General features: G+C 45.3%; 1 protein-coding gene and 1 long non-coding RNA gene across 7 annotated transcripts in view; one reads left to right on the top strand and one right to left on the bottom strand.

The window, feature by feature from the left end:
- Window positions 1-948: 948 nt before the first annotated feature.
- LOC309697039 lies at window positions 949-6,809 on the bottom strand. Of its 2 annotated transcripts, none has more exons than XR_014273732.1 (4): window positions 6,674-6,809; window positions 1,466-1,676; window positions 1,180-1,391; window positions 949-1,096 (listed from the first exon to the last, which is right to left on the bottom strand). It is a non-coding gene; the product is annotated as an uncharacterized lncRNA (long non-coding RNA). The 2 variants fall into 2 exon arrangements; XR_014273733.1 differs by having other exon boundaries at window positions 1,466-1,599; window positions 6,750-6,809.
- A 109-nt stretch (window positions 6,810-6,918) lies between these two features.
- LOC309697016 (extracellular sulfatase Sulf-2-like) overlaps window positions 6,919-13,291 on the top strand; it is a gene marked incomplete at its 3' end in the record, with an annotated part of 118,699 nt that continues 112,326 nt past the window's right edge. For 3 of the 5 annotated variants that reach the window (XM_082518630.1, XM_082518628.1, XM_082518625.1), the window contains exon 1: window positions 6,922-7,329. Of the gene's footprint in view, window positions 7,330-13,291 lie in introns of all 5 variants that reach the window. The other 2 variants (XM_082518631.1, XM_082518629.1) reach the window with 2 other exon arrangements.

Raw genomic sequence — 13,291 nt, 5'->3', positions numbered from 1 at the left:
CCTGTCATCATCAGTTGTTCGGTAACAGGAAACCCAGCCACACTTCTCAGGATACTGTAATGTATATAGCCCCGCCTTCCTCTGTGACCTCATGTATACAAATTAAAAAATGTCCACGCTGAACATAAAGAATGTAAGTGGAATTCATGGCAGAGCAGTGTGGGTGTTTTTCTTGGGTGATTTCTTCCATTTGTCTGCAGATGTGTTCTCACAGGCTTGTTAGTGTGTTGCAGGGGATCGAGTGCAGTTCAGTCAGTGAAGGCTTGACTGCAGAGAAAACAGACTGCTGAGTAAATATCTGCAAGTCTGTCGATGATTTAATGTGCATTTTTTCTGTAAATGCCTCAAGGCTGCAGCAGCTGGACAACTGCTTTCCCAGGATGCTTTACAGCTCAAAGACCCAGGAGGGTGTGTGTGTGTGTGTGTGTGTGTGTGTGTGTGTGTGCGTGCGTGCGCGCAGCAACTTGGGCAGATTTCCAGATGGTACCATTCCTGTGCCGTCCTGGAGCTGTATGCATACACTCACACAGAGATATTAGAGATATGCGCGTGTATACTTTCTCTGACTTGCACATTCGTGCTAATAACCCTGCTCTGGTTTTCACCTACACCCCGAAATCACTCTGGGTGCATTGTAGCCTGGTCTGTTTCTCATTAATGTGTCTGATGTCTCTCTGTGGGTCACTGTAGCTTTGCACTCTGTACAGTAAAACAGAGTGACGCACAAACAAAGAGCCAATGCATGATTTCTACATATCTGAGGAAGACGTCTCCCAGGTGTTTTGATCCGAGGGGAACGTCGGTCAGGTGGAGTTCCTCAGTTCTTTTGTTAGGATCAGTTTGCATGATGGAAATTGCACAGTGTGTCACAAAACGGCCGGAGGCCGAGCACCAAAATTCAAACCCACGTGCAGAAAACCCAAGGCGGAGGCAGAGTAAAGGGTTTAACAAAGGTTTATTTACTAACACCAAAAAATGACGTGGATTGGATTTAAGGCTTGACACGTGGGGTGTGAGGGTATTGGCCAGGGGAGTGGGGATAAGCAGGGGACAGGTCCAAGAAAGCAGCGGCAGCTGGCTGGTGATTAGGTACGTACTGGAAGAGAGGAGAGCAGTGTTAGAGCGGTAGCCAATGAAGGGTTCTGGAGAGGGTGGAAGATATGAAAATCTTCGTCTTACTGTGCAGGTGAGAGATGGAAGCGTTGAGGGAGAGGTGATGCGGTCCGGGTGGGTTTGGTGGTGTGTGGCAGCTGTCCTGAGCGGCGAAGGTCCAGAGGTGGTGTAAGGGCAGGAGGGCAGGCAGGTGAGGCAAGGAGATGATTCTAAAAGCAGGCGGGTTAACCAGATTTCCAAGACGAGTGGTTCAGTGTGATGGAGTTTTCCTGGAGTAACTAGAACACGAGATTACAAGGTTAGTAGAGCATTTGAGATTCATAGACATGATGCGTGAGGCCTGGTTACCAACATAGGGTAGTGGACGAATTGGCGTGGATGCAGTGTCAGCAAGCAGCTTAGATCTCCAACCTGATTGCTTCAATCAGCTTCAGGTGAGAGAGGCTGTAGGCCCTGCCCATGGGTGGATACCAGGGAGGTCCAGACCTTCAATGGAATTTTACAGCCACACACCCAGACCATGACACAATGTTTCTTTGATACGTAACTCTGCAAACACACAGCTGCACACGTGGACACAAACAGGTATGAGACGATGAAAATGCTGGAAATGGAAATCAATGAGCTAACAGCTTTTGTCTTAATATATCAAAGTCCCTCCAGAAGCAAGTCTTGGTGCTCAGCAGCCATCTTTGAAACTTCTGGTAAGGTATTCTGAAGCTCTTTAATTAATATGAAGAGAGCAATAAAGTTAATCTCAATGGTCACCAGGAAATAAAAACTGCACAGAACAAATAGTCTAATCAGATTTAATAAATGCTAAAAGTTTACTGGCTCTGATCAAAATAAGGATCAAAATGTGTCCCTTGCACAAGTTTCACTTCTACAAGACATGCACATAGTTACACAACAGTATGTTTAATTAACAGCTCAGATCCAGAGAGCCAGCACAGTCAGTGGCTCTGTCTCCTCCTGCATACAGGAGGGAAGCAAAAAGAAAGAGAAATCTCCCCTTTAAACTTCCCCCTTTAAGTGTAAAGAATTACAAGTGTATAAAAAAATCTGCATAATGACATACTGTATTCTGTTTCTGAAACAATCCCCAGAGCAGGCGTTTAAAGGGCGTTCTCACAGAGTCCCTGCTTCTGGCACCGTCAGCGGAACAAATAGGCCGTTAGAACACTAAACATCTGATTTGCTCACTGCACCACCGAGGATTTCCTCAGCCTGCATATTTCATTCTGTTTAACTGTCTGCCATTATTCATTGCTGCAGTAAAATTGCAACGCTGCTCGTATCAATACTGCAAAAACCTGCTGGACAGAGTGGAAACGTTTTGATGTGGATGCTAATGCAAGTTTCAGCCACGGAAGCCAGTGAGTCCCAGGAGCATAAAACTACAGTTAGTGCTAAAGATGGTCTACTGAAAAAACCCACACTTACCAGCAACTGGACAACGCAAGGTCACACCCACCTACAAGCAAGCACTTGGTGATAGTGGGAAGGAAAAACTCCCTTTTAACAGGAAGAAACCTCCAGCAGAACCAGGCTCAGGGAGGGGCGGGGCCATCTACGGCCATCATTACATTCCATGTAAAGTCTGTTATGTATGATTGGTCTGTAGATGCACTCCAAAAATCAGGTACCACAAATCTTCTCCATGCATTCATATGATGCATGTATGTTTATACAGATTACATACTGTACATGGAAGTTAGCACGTGACATCATATTGCGGGTGAATGCTGAATAGGCAGATTTTTTCAGAAAATTGAATAGATTAAAAGACACTAACTGAAAAGGTTATTTTTCAGATTAAAAGTTGCCTTCACTGCTTCTCTGTGCTTGCAGTAAACAGATTGTGCCTGTTGAAAGTCAGGCTATTAAATCCATTTAGAGTGCGATGCTAAAAGTCGAAATATTTTGAAGTGAAGGCACTCCGTGCCGTGAAAACATGCCACACTCTCAGCTCTGTCAAGCACATGAAACAGCAGCTCGTTTATGGAGAGCAGGAGGCGGCAGAGGAGGTTTCTGCTGCCGTGTTAGCCGGGTTTTGTCAGCTGACTAGTTCATCTGCCAGAGGCTCGTGTTGGTTTCTCAGCCAAGAGGCAGACCTCTCTTAAAACTGAACTAAAGAACCAAAAACACTCGTTTGATTTACATACAGCACACACATGTACATCGTTCACGTTCATGGTCACATTAGATATGGCTGGCCATAAAAAAAGTTCATGTGTAATGTGTGGACAAACACTCATTTTCCTCTCTCACATTATTTTTTCATCAGTTCAATCCGGCCCATCTTCAAGAGTTAGCACGAGCTGTGCTGTTTAGTGTTAGAACATGTCTGGTTATAGTATCAGTAAGATTGATGGTCACTCCCAACATGTCATGTATCAATGAGGAGGATTACTATTGTACAGAGATGTGTTTCAACCCACCATCTTTCCCTAAGAAGGCAGGTTTTAGTTCCTGAGCCTAACCAGCAAGTGGAAGCGACAGTAAAGTGAAGAAAAAAAAAGAAACTGTGTCCAAAACAAAAAGTTCTCAAGCAGACACGAATCGGTGTCCGGTTTGCTGCTAATCCTGGAAAGTACACCTTCCTATGAGGATTTTGGACATCTCTTAAACATGGCTGTTATCTCTTGGCAGCTGATGCAGCTGTGGCTGGAATGTCAAGAGTAGCCATGCTAAAGGACACTGTGTGCATAATGGAGAGACACAGCGAGTACCTGACAAAGCAGCACTGTACAGGAAAACGGTGCGCACATCGTTCCCTCAACAAGTACAAGATACTTCACTCGACTGCAAAGCATGAATAACGGTAAAGGTGTTGTGTTCATGTCATTGGTGACACAACCAGCTGGTGGGAAAAATGAGTTTATGTGAACTGATGTTGAGATTTAAAGCACAATCCTGACAAAGTGCAAGATTGACGTGCACTTTAGGTCCCGTGACACACCTGGGCTAATATGGTCCCTCGCTATAACGCGGTTCACCTTTCGTGGGTGGCCTCGCTGTTTCGCAGATTTTTTTGTGTGTGCAATTTTGCATGTTTTTTTTGTTTTGTTTTCGCTTTTTTTTTTTACACCGCATTGTGTTCTGTGTCCTGATTGGCTGTAGGCCATTGTCAAACAATCCCCTCCGTGCCGTGTCTCCTTTACAGTACAGAATGTGTTCAGCTTGTTAAACATACGTAAATCTTTGATCGCTAGCAGTGTGGAAGATGCTAACCATCACACAAAAAGTTGGACTTGTGGATGTGCTAAAGGAGGGTAGTATGGAAGGTTTTGGATTATAAGGCGCATTAAGCGAAACAAAACAGTCAGGCTTGCCTGGAACTCTGAAGTCTATACCCAAACGCCATGACCAAAGATGAAAATGAGAATTGATACAACTGCAGAAGCTGGACTGCAACATGTTCACAGCTCTGCTACAGTAATACGCTTTACCCTGACCACTGCAGACTTTAGTCAAACTGTCACTGAACAGGAGAAACTAGTAATGCATCATCCACCATGTCAAATCAACAGTGGCACTACGTCGTGCAGCAAAGACAACTGTTTTATTAGCGTGGCTGTTTCTTTATATTCATGTTCAGTGATAGAGTAGAATGACTTGTTTCTGTTTTAGGGGTCGTGTGATGGTTTTATGCAAAATGGATGCAAAAAACGAAGGTTGTGCAACATTTGCGCACAACCTGAGAACAAATTCCACCTGAAATTCACAAAATATCAGCGCGGCTGTCAAACACGATCTTTCCAAATATCACGCTTTCTCTGCAGCCCTGTGACTCATCACAGGCACTAATAGAAATGTCAGAAACACTGCCTTTACAGCCTCTTACTCATATGAAAATGTGACATGTAGCATGAAATTGTACCAAAAGCTACACACGAACACCTGTGTTTGAAGCTCGTCTTACTGCCTGCTGGTTCCTGAACATGCTGCTTCATTTACAGCTCCGCACCGCGTGAGGGAACGCTGCCTTGATTTGGTTAAGTAAACAAAGATGACTGCAATCTGCGAAAATTAACTTCTAAATGCACGAGTCTCCTCACAGACGATTTTCGGATGTTAAAAGCCCTCTTTTTAGAAATTGCACTCAGTAAACCTGCTGTGGCCCTGCTGGAGACTGCACCGTCTGCAGGTCTTCACTGCACGTTCTGTCTGCGATGCCTTTACCTGCTGGATTCATAAGCCCGTTGGACGTGTCGAGTCGCTGTGACATTTAATTTAATTGAATGGATCTGAATTCACCATTTAACATGTCTGCAAGTGTTTGCACGGTGCTCCTTGGAAAGGGCATAAGTAGACTTCTTGTTCAGTTGAAACTCAGCACCCCCCCCCCCCCCCCCCCCTGCCTCTCTCTGTTCGCTCCATTTAACTGAAGCCACCAGCTACATGAATACCCATGAACAGCCAGGAGCTCTGCCAACAGCTCCATTACAATCTGCACTCTACCTCCTCTTCATCCCTCCCTCCCTCTTTGTTCTCTCTCCATCGCTTCACTCTTTTCCCCTGCTCTTCTTCTCTTGCTTCAAATCTCTCTCTACCTTGTACTCCATGGCCAAAGTATGGGGACATCTGAATGTTGCACCTGTACAAAGTCCACTGATAGTCTGGTATCTAAATAGACACGCCGGCTCCTCGTTTATGTGATACTGATAGATGCCAAAGTAGTAACTATTTCTAGTTTGCATAGATCTGAAAAGGAGTTACTCAAAGTGTCACAGTAAGCCCATTTTGATTGTTCTTTATCAGCATGTCAGTAAAATTTACTGTTTTGCAGTCGTATACTTTTTTTTCAGCTTCTCCTCACTGACGCCAAATTTAAGCTCCTGTAAATCTTGTTTGTAACCTCTCATCTTGCAGCAATAATGCACGCGTGAACTCAAATCATTCCCTACACAGTCTGTAGCCTGAAGCTCTCCACTGTGTTTGTGGTGTTGATGCCTTTTGGAATATTTTAATAGAGTTCTGTGAAAACTAATGTGGCTTTCTCTTGCAAATTCTAGGATTTTATTAATCTGTTTAGTCAGCAGATTCGCGTGTCTGGGCTTCACACCTGTAAAGTTCATGAATGCAGCACGCTAACCAGGCTAGCTAGCTCTGCCCTCTGGTCACGTGTGGCTAAAACAAATCAGCAGTAAATCCATCATTTATATACAGTCTGTGGTTAAACTGTGATATCAGTGCACTGGAAACAGACAAACGTTTATCTGTCACTGCTGGTAACAATTTCAGCAACACAGGCCCAAATACCTCCGCTCTGACCCTACACCCCCCTCTGACCACATGCTCCTTTCATTCAAACTGTGCAGCTCTGCAGCAGTTTGGACAGCAGGCTGTCTGTCGCTCACACATCTTTAACCCGGACGGACACCAGAGAACACGGCACGCTTTTGACTTTTGTACAGTTTTATGAAATTGTAGCTTTCATGCAACTTTGCCCAGGTGTCTAAAAAAGTTGCTAGCTGTCTCTGTAACCCAGGACTTCCTCCCTTCATCGAAACTGAGAGGACACTAAAGCATTGTCTGCATATTTTTGGCCTCATACTGTCACGTCTGCGCCTCTGCGTTTCCCTTCTTGGGCCACCTCCCCTCTCTGCGTGTGTGTGTGCGTGGATATTTGCCTCTTGTATTTCTCCTTCCCTCCTGTATTTATTTCATTCTGTCCTCTCTGCTGCTGGTCCTCCCCTTCCAGTCAGGGTGAGGGATCTGTGCGCCTCCCCATTGGTTCAGAAACAGGGCAAAGTCCCGCCCCCTCCTCTCTCTCTCCGTCTCCGCGAGGCAGAGTGAAAGTGGAGGAAGCAGACAGACGTGTTGCAACAGATGGCTTCACCAGCGGCGGCTCGGCGGCTGCAGCACCGCCGTTAGACACACTCGGATGCAGACAGGGAGGGAGGGGAGCTCGTGAGCGTGGCTGTGGAACAAATCAAGAAAAAAAGGAAGAGAGGGAGACTTTTACCTCCTCCTCTGCCTCGGCTCACAAACTCACTCTTCCTTTCCAGACACACAGGAGCACATGCCGGTGTGAGCGCAAGTTTAAAAAACATTATTTTATGGATTTCCGAAACTAAGGGGAGTTATGGAGGTGGCGGTGTGAACCCAGCCTTCCTCCCCTTCCTGCCGGAGGGGTCAGAGGGGAGAACACCTGCTGACAGTGAGGAGTTCCTGAAGGAGGCGACGCAGCCGCAGGAGGAGGAGGAGGAGGTACAGCACTGTCTTCATGCTTCTGCAGGAGCGCCTGTGTGTGTGTGTGTGTGTTTGTGTGTGTGTGTGTCTTCAGTTCTGCTCTACTTCACTGTGTGTCACTTTCTGTGGTCAGAGCTGTTAGTCAGAGCAGCTTTGTTAATGTGTGTGTGTGTGTGTGTGTGTGTGTGTGTGTGTGTGTGTGTGTGTTGCTCCACTTTACCGATGTGTTCCTTGCATTAGTTTTGAGGCCATCCTGTACTTAGACTTGTTTGCAACTGTGTTTCACGTGCTTTCCCACCTTTTTCAAAGTGTGTCTGTGTGTGTGTGTGTGTGTGCATTTATTTATTGCTTCCTGATTGCTGAACACGTGGGAGTGTGTTATAGCTGCGCAACACTGAGGCCAGTCAGGATAGACGGAGAGGGAGGAAAGACAGAAAGAAGAGGTAGATGAATGGAGGGAGGGAAAGAGGAAAAAGGAAGGAAGGGAGGAAAGCTGTTCCACCCAGCTCTGTTTTTATTATAATCATATTTTTTATGCTCCACTTTACCTAAGTAAGTAACAAAGGGCTTCATGGGGAATATAAACCGTGAAAAGAGGCTGTAAAGAGCAACTCAGACCAATAGAAACCATAAAAACACAAGAAGTGTGCAACAACTACAGTGAACTGAGACGTGACACACACACCGTGCTGAGTTATGTGAGACTCCATGAATCCAGTAACAATAACTGAGCTCTTTCAAAAGCTCCGGGTGGAAAACGGTGACTTTGTTGTGTAATTATGCTGAACTCATGAAACGAGTCAGTGCTGCACAAACTTGTAATTGTTTTATACAGCTACACTAATAAAGTGCAGACACTATAAATATTCACACGCTGTGATTGGACGACACTGCAGACCTGGATAACTATTGGAGACTGAACGGCTCATTAAGATGAAACGAACTGTTTTGTACATGACTTCATGATAATGATGCTGCGTAGCACCTGTGTTTTGACTACATGTGTGTGTTAACCTGTTGTTGTGTGTGAGTGATGTAAATTACATCAGAAGGTCGGTGTGGGGCTCCCAGATAACCACGAGCCTCCAATAACACCCAGCAGGTCACTGATGGAGCGTTCAGGGTCAGGGGACGCAAAAGCTTTTAGTAGGAAAAACTGTGACGCTGTGTTTGAGGCTTTATTTGAAAGGTAACATGTTCCAGCCACGGGCGACCAGCAACTGATTGGAAATTAAGCTCACAATGAAACACTTTTTATATTTCTCCCCTTCGAACCATCTAAGCAAAAACTTTCACTGCTGACTGACCCTGGAAGACTCGCCACAAATGCTCCAAACATTCATCTCTCTCACTCTCATGAGTGAAATCAGACGTCCTCCTCTGCACCTGTGCATGGACCAGTTTCAGAATGAATACTTTGCGTGAACCTGGTGGAAAAGGTTGTTGCGATCAGTCCTTTTGTCGGCTTTGCTGTTTGTTGGGTTGGAATTCTGTTTTTTGCTGAATTAGAAAAATGAACTGTTCCCCGTCAGTACTAAGCCCCGCCCAACAGTTGGCCCTGAAACACCTCCCTGTTTATGCTCCAGTACTTCCTGCCTGGTGAAAACCTTTGGGGCAGATCTTTAAGAATTCAATATTGTTGTCTGGCCAAGAGAGCCGAGATCGTCCCTGCAGTTTTAGTTAATTATGCTGTAATACAACAATTTGGAGCCGTGGCAAAAATGAGCCAATGACAATCATCAGGAGTCAGAGACGGTGATCCAGATTGAAAAGGCCGGAAGACTGACACAGTTGTGATGTTTTGGGGGGAAATTATGCAATAAAATGTGATGAGCGATTGAGATATTATTTCTTTAGTTCCTTAGAAAGATGTCAGATATTTGTTTATAGAACTTTTGGTTTTGAGATAATCGACAGTTTTGCTTTATCTTTGAGCGCACTGATTACTAAAGACAACAGATCAAAGTATAAAGTTGAGCAGCAGCAGTACACTAAAACCTGTCCTCTGCACCTACTGTGTGTGTGTGTGTGTGTGTGTGTGTGTGTGTGTGTGTGTGTGTGTGTGTGTGTGTGTGTGTGAGAGAGATGGTGGAAACACAGTCCCCGCCAACACTGACCACTTCAGCCCACACACACACACACACACACACACACACACACACACACACACAGCACGGGGTAAATGAGGCTTATGGCTACTTTGCCACCACTGGAATGTAAACATTCACTGACCCAGACTCTTTAAATATTAACGGACACACACACACACACGAGTTTTACGCTCGCCACTCAGCAGAATTAATATTTAATGCCAGTAAGTCCTCACAAAACAACAAATAGAAAATACTACAGCGTACCAGAGTATTCAGAAATAAACAATTTTCAGCGTTTGTCCTCCTAAACTGAGGAGGAGGAGTCAGTGCAGAGGAGCTGCACGGAGTTAATACGTTGTAATGCACTGCAGAGCCACCAGAGGGCAGTCTCTGCTGTCGGATGAGGCTGCTGAGCTCGGCGAGCTGTGAAAGAAGGCGAGCGGTAAAGAGAGAAAAACACAGCCACCCTGTTTGGAGGCATCGGGGGTTTAGCCCCATTGATCGAAGTCAGCCAGCCAACACGGAGGAAGCTGTGCGGCTAAAGAGGGTAACGCTAAAGACTCCACCCCACACAGGTCATCGCTGCGTGAGCCACAGGAACAAGTTATAGGAGGTCATTCGGATTTGTGTTCACACCTCTGGACACCACGTGGCACTTCTTTGTGTTCGCTGTGTAATTGAGTGTTGTGTGTTAGGAGGAGGCGGTAGAGCAGCAACAGGTGCTCGCCACCCAACTACGTGGGTTCTCCAGCGTTGATCTTTGGAAAAAAATATAACCAATCATCTAAAAGAATTGATTAGTTTAAAAAGTAATAAATAATAATCGATCTGCATATTATGTAGGATTCATTTTCTGCAGCATTTTTGGCTGCAGTAAAGAATAAAGCCACAGTCTCGTGTTATAACAACGACGTAATTGTGTCATAAATGAACTACGTGTAAAAACGCTCATTAATAATTAAGGTTAATGTTGGTCATGTGACACACTTTCAGTAGCTGGACCTGCTTTCTAAAACATGTCTGTAACTACCATGATGTCACCGTTGGTTTCCATGGTTCCCAGGTGTAGTTTGAAGCCTCAATCGTATGTTGGCCACTGATTGTTGATTTTTGGGGGGTCATTTTTAAGTATTTATGATTTGTTTTGTTTTTTAGTCAGAAGTGGCCATATTTGGACGAGAGGTTTGACTGTTAAGCTCATGACACAGAAGTGACACCTGCTAATAAACAAATTCTAGAAATAAATTCTAGAAACCAAAACCTGTGTAAAGACTTGTGGGATTGTCTGAGTGACGTGTCCGGCCATATTCTTTGTTAGACGATACCATTAAAAATGCTCTGAAAGGCACAAACACAGTGACTCCATTTAGCAGCGGTGAGGCTCCGCCTGTCAGTCAAAGCGACCACGCCTCTAACTTCGAGCCCATGAATAAGGCTGAATAATTTAGTTATTAAAGAAACTGATGCCAGTGTTGGTTTGTTATAAAGCAGGATCAAACCCACAGATTTGATTTCTGCTTCTAATTTAACCCACGAGTCTGTGGGAACTGACCTGCTGTGGGAGCCTCTAGTGGCCATAAGAGGAACTGCAGTTTTTGACACTTTTGTGCTGGCTTCATTTTTTAAAAAAGTGTTGTTAAAAAAGTCGAACACTGTCCACCTCTGTGCTTCTGTGTTGTCAGGTTTGTGAAATGAAGTGAGCGGCTCAGGGCTGTGAGTTTTGTGTGTGGTACTTCTTGAGGCTTTGTTTCATATTGATGGGCGGTCACGCTGGTTTCCCCTCCATCGCTGCTCTTTGCGGAGCTGCACCGGCGCTGTGGACTCACACTGTCTGCACATATTTCAGCTTCTTTTCTTTAAGTTTGTCGAGAGTGAAATAAAAACTGAAGCAGCTTCAGGACAGGCGGCTCGCTGTCACGCGTCGCATCTGTGTGTGCGTGTGAAGCGATGATGACGATGACACTGGAGCCTGGAGCCGCTTCACATCGCTGTTGTCCTTTGACCTCCCGCCCTTCTGTTCTTCTCGCTGCACTTCCAGTGTTGTCACTTCGTGTTTCATCAGAGACTTCAGCTGGTTTGTGTCACGTGACTCTGTCTCCACATGAGCTCAGACCCGTTTCAACAGTCAAAGCAGAGAATGTGTGTTTTTGCACATGAACAGAGAGTGCTTTAAAAGAACACACAGCAGTCACATGAGTGATGTCGTGTTGTGAGTCTTTTTGTGTTGCAGATAGTGAGTCTGGTCTCTAAATGTTGATTAAATATGTCACGCAGTGAAACAGCTGCTGTGTGCTGTGGGGCGCTGATTGTCAGTCGAAGCATGCTGAAATGAACTGCAGCATTATGTTACATTTGGCTCTCAACATTATTTTAAACTGTGGTGTGAAGTTGTTCAGAATGTCAAATTGAAATGTTAAAATCGCTGCGTGACACTAAATATGTATCAAATTTGCAAAAAGGGTCGATGTTCCCACAGAAGCCTCACGAGACAATTTTCAGGCTTTATTGACAATCGAATGGTCGAAAAGCTCCAACCTGAATGAATCTTGCTCTGGGCAGCCTATCAACACCCAGCTGAGCTGCTGCAGTGCTGCTGAGCACAACGACATCATGCCCGCACGTCAGCTGATCCTGCTGAGCAAGGTCGATACCACGGCGATGACGCTGGGTGACCTTCGAACTTGTTACATGTTGGAGCCTGACACATGTGCAGGGTCTCACACACACACACACACACACACACACACACACACACACACACACACACACACACACACACACACACTTCCTGTGCTTCGGTTTGTTTTCGGCACTTTCCCTCTTCCTGTTCTTGCCCTTTTCTTCTTGTTTATTTTCTCTAATATTGATTCATTTGGAAAGTCGGCGGTTTGAAGCGTGCGAGGCGGCTCGGCTTCTCTCTGTGTGTGTTTGTACTCGTATACCTGCCTCTGTGAGGACCAATGAGATTGCTTTTCCTTACAAAGTGAGGACATTTTATCCGGTTCTCAGATTATTTCAGATCTTCAAAAAGCTCTTTATGGTTCCGACCTGATAAAAAGAGGTCGGGTTTGGGTCACGTGCAGATCAAGGGTTGAATTTAGTTGTGATTTAAAGGTTTTTGTAGAGTTTCATCATATAGGGGAAGAAAGAAAAACCTCAAAAGTCCCAGAACCACAGCTGTGAAGCCAAAACGTGCTACATTATGCTGTGTGGATAATAAAACATTGAGAGGAAATTAGGGGCAAAACTACCTCTCAGGAGTCATCTTGGAAACACCTCCAGGCAGTTCTTTGGGTTTTTTAGAAGGCCTTAAGTTCACATTAGCATCTCAACCTGGGTTTGTGGCCTGGTCATTGTCTGACTCCTTGCACCATAATGTTGATTCATGCCATGAATATACACTGCTCCAAAATTAAAGGAGCAATTTGAATACAGTAATGCTGGGCGTCTGTAGTGATGTGTTAGGAATGGAAAGATGCCACATCATTTCATGAAAGTAATCAACCTTCAGGGCTGAGTTCAAAGACACCTGATGTCTTCGATGGTGCTCCGTAGTTTGGATGGCCCCCACGTGCTCGTACGCATGCCCGAGAACCTCGGACCGTGCTCCTGATGAGCCGATTGAGGATCCCCTCCCAGATCTGGACCAGGGCATCACTGAGCACCTGGACACTCTGAGGTGCAACCTGGTGACATCGGACAACAAAATGTGTTCTGTTAGATTTAGGCAATGCAAGTCTGTGGGAACCAGCCAATGATATCACTGTCACGTGGGGCGTGACAGTGGGTCCAAGGACTTCATCCCGATACTTAATGGCAGCGAGAGAAGTCTGTGCAGGAGACTCAGCGGCTGCACCTGTAACACCAGTCTGATTAAAAAGTGCATC

This window comes from Aulonocara stuartgranti (assembly GCF_965226115.1).
Source record: "Aulonocara stuartgranti genome assembly, chromosome: 20".
Taxonomy (NCBI): Eukaryota; Metazoa; Chordata; class Actinopteri; order Cichliformes; family Cichlidae; genus Aulonocara; species Aulonocara stuartgranti.
This window is presented reverse-complemented; position numbering and strand designations above follow the sequence as displayed.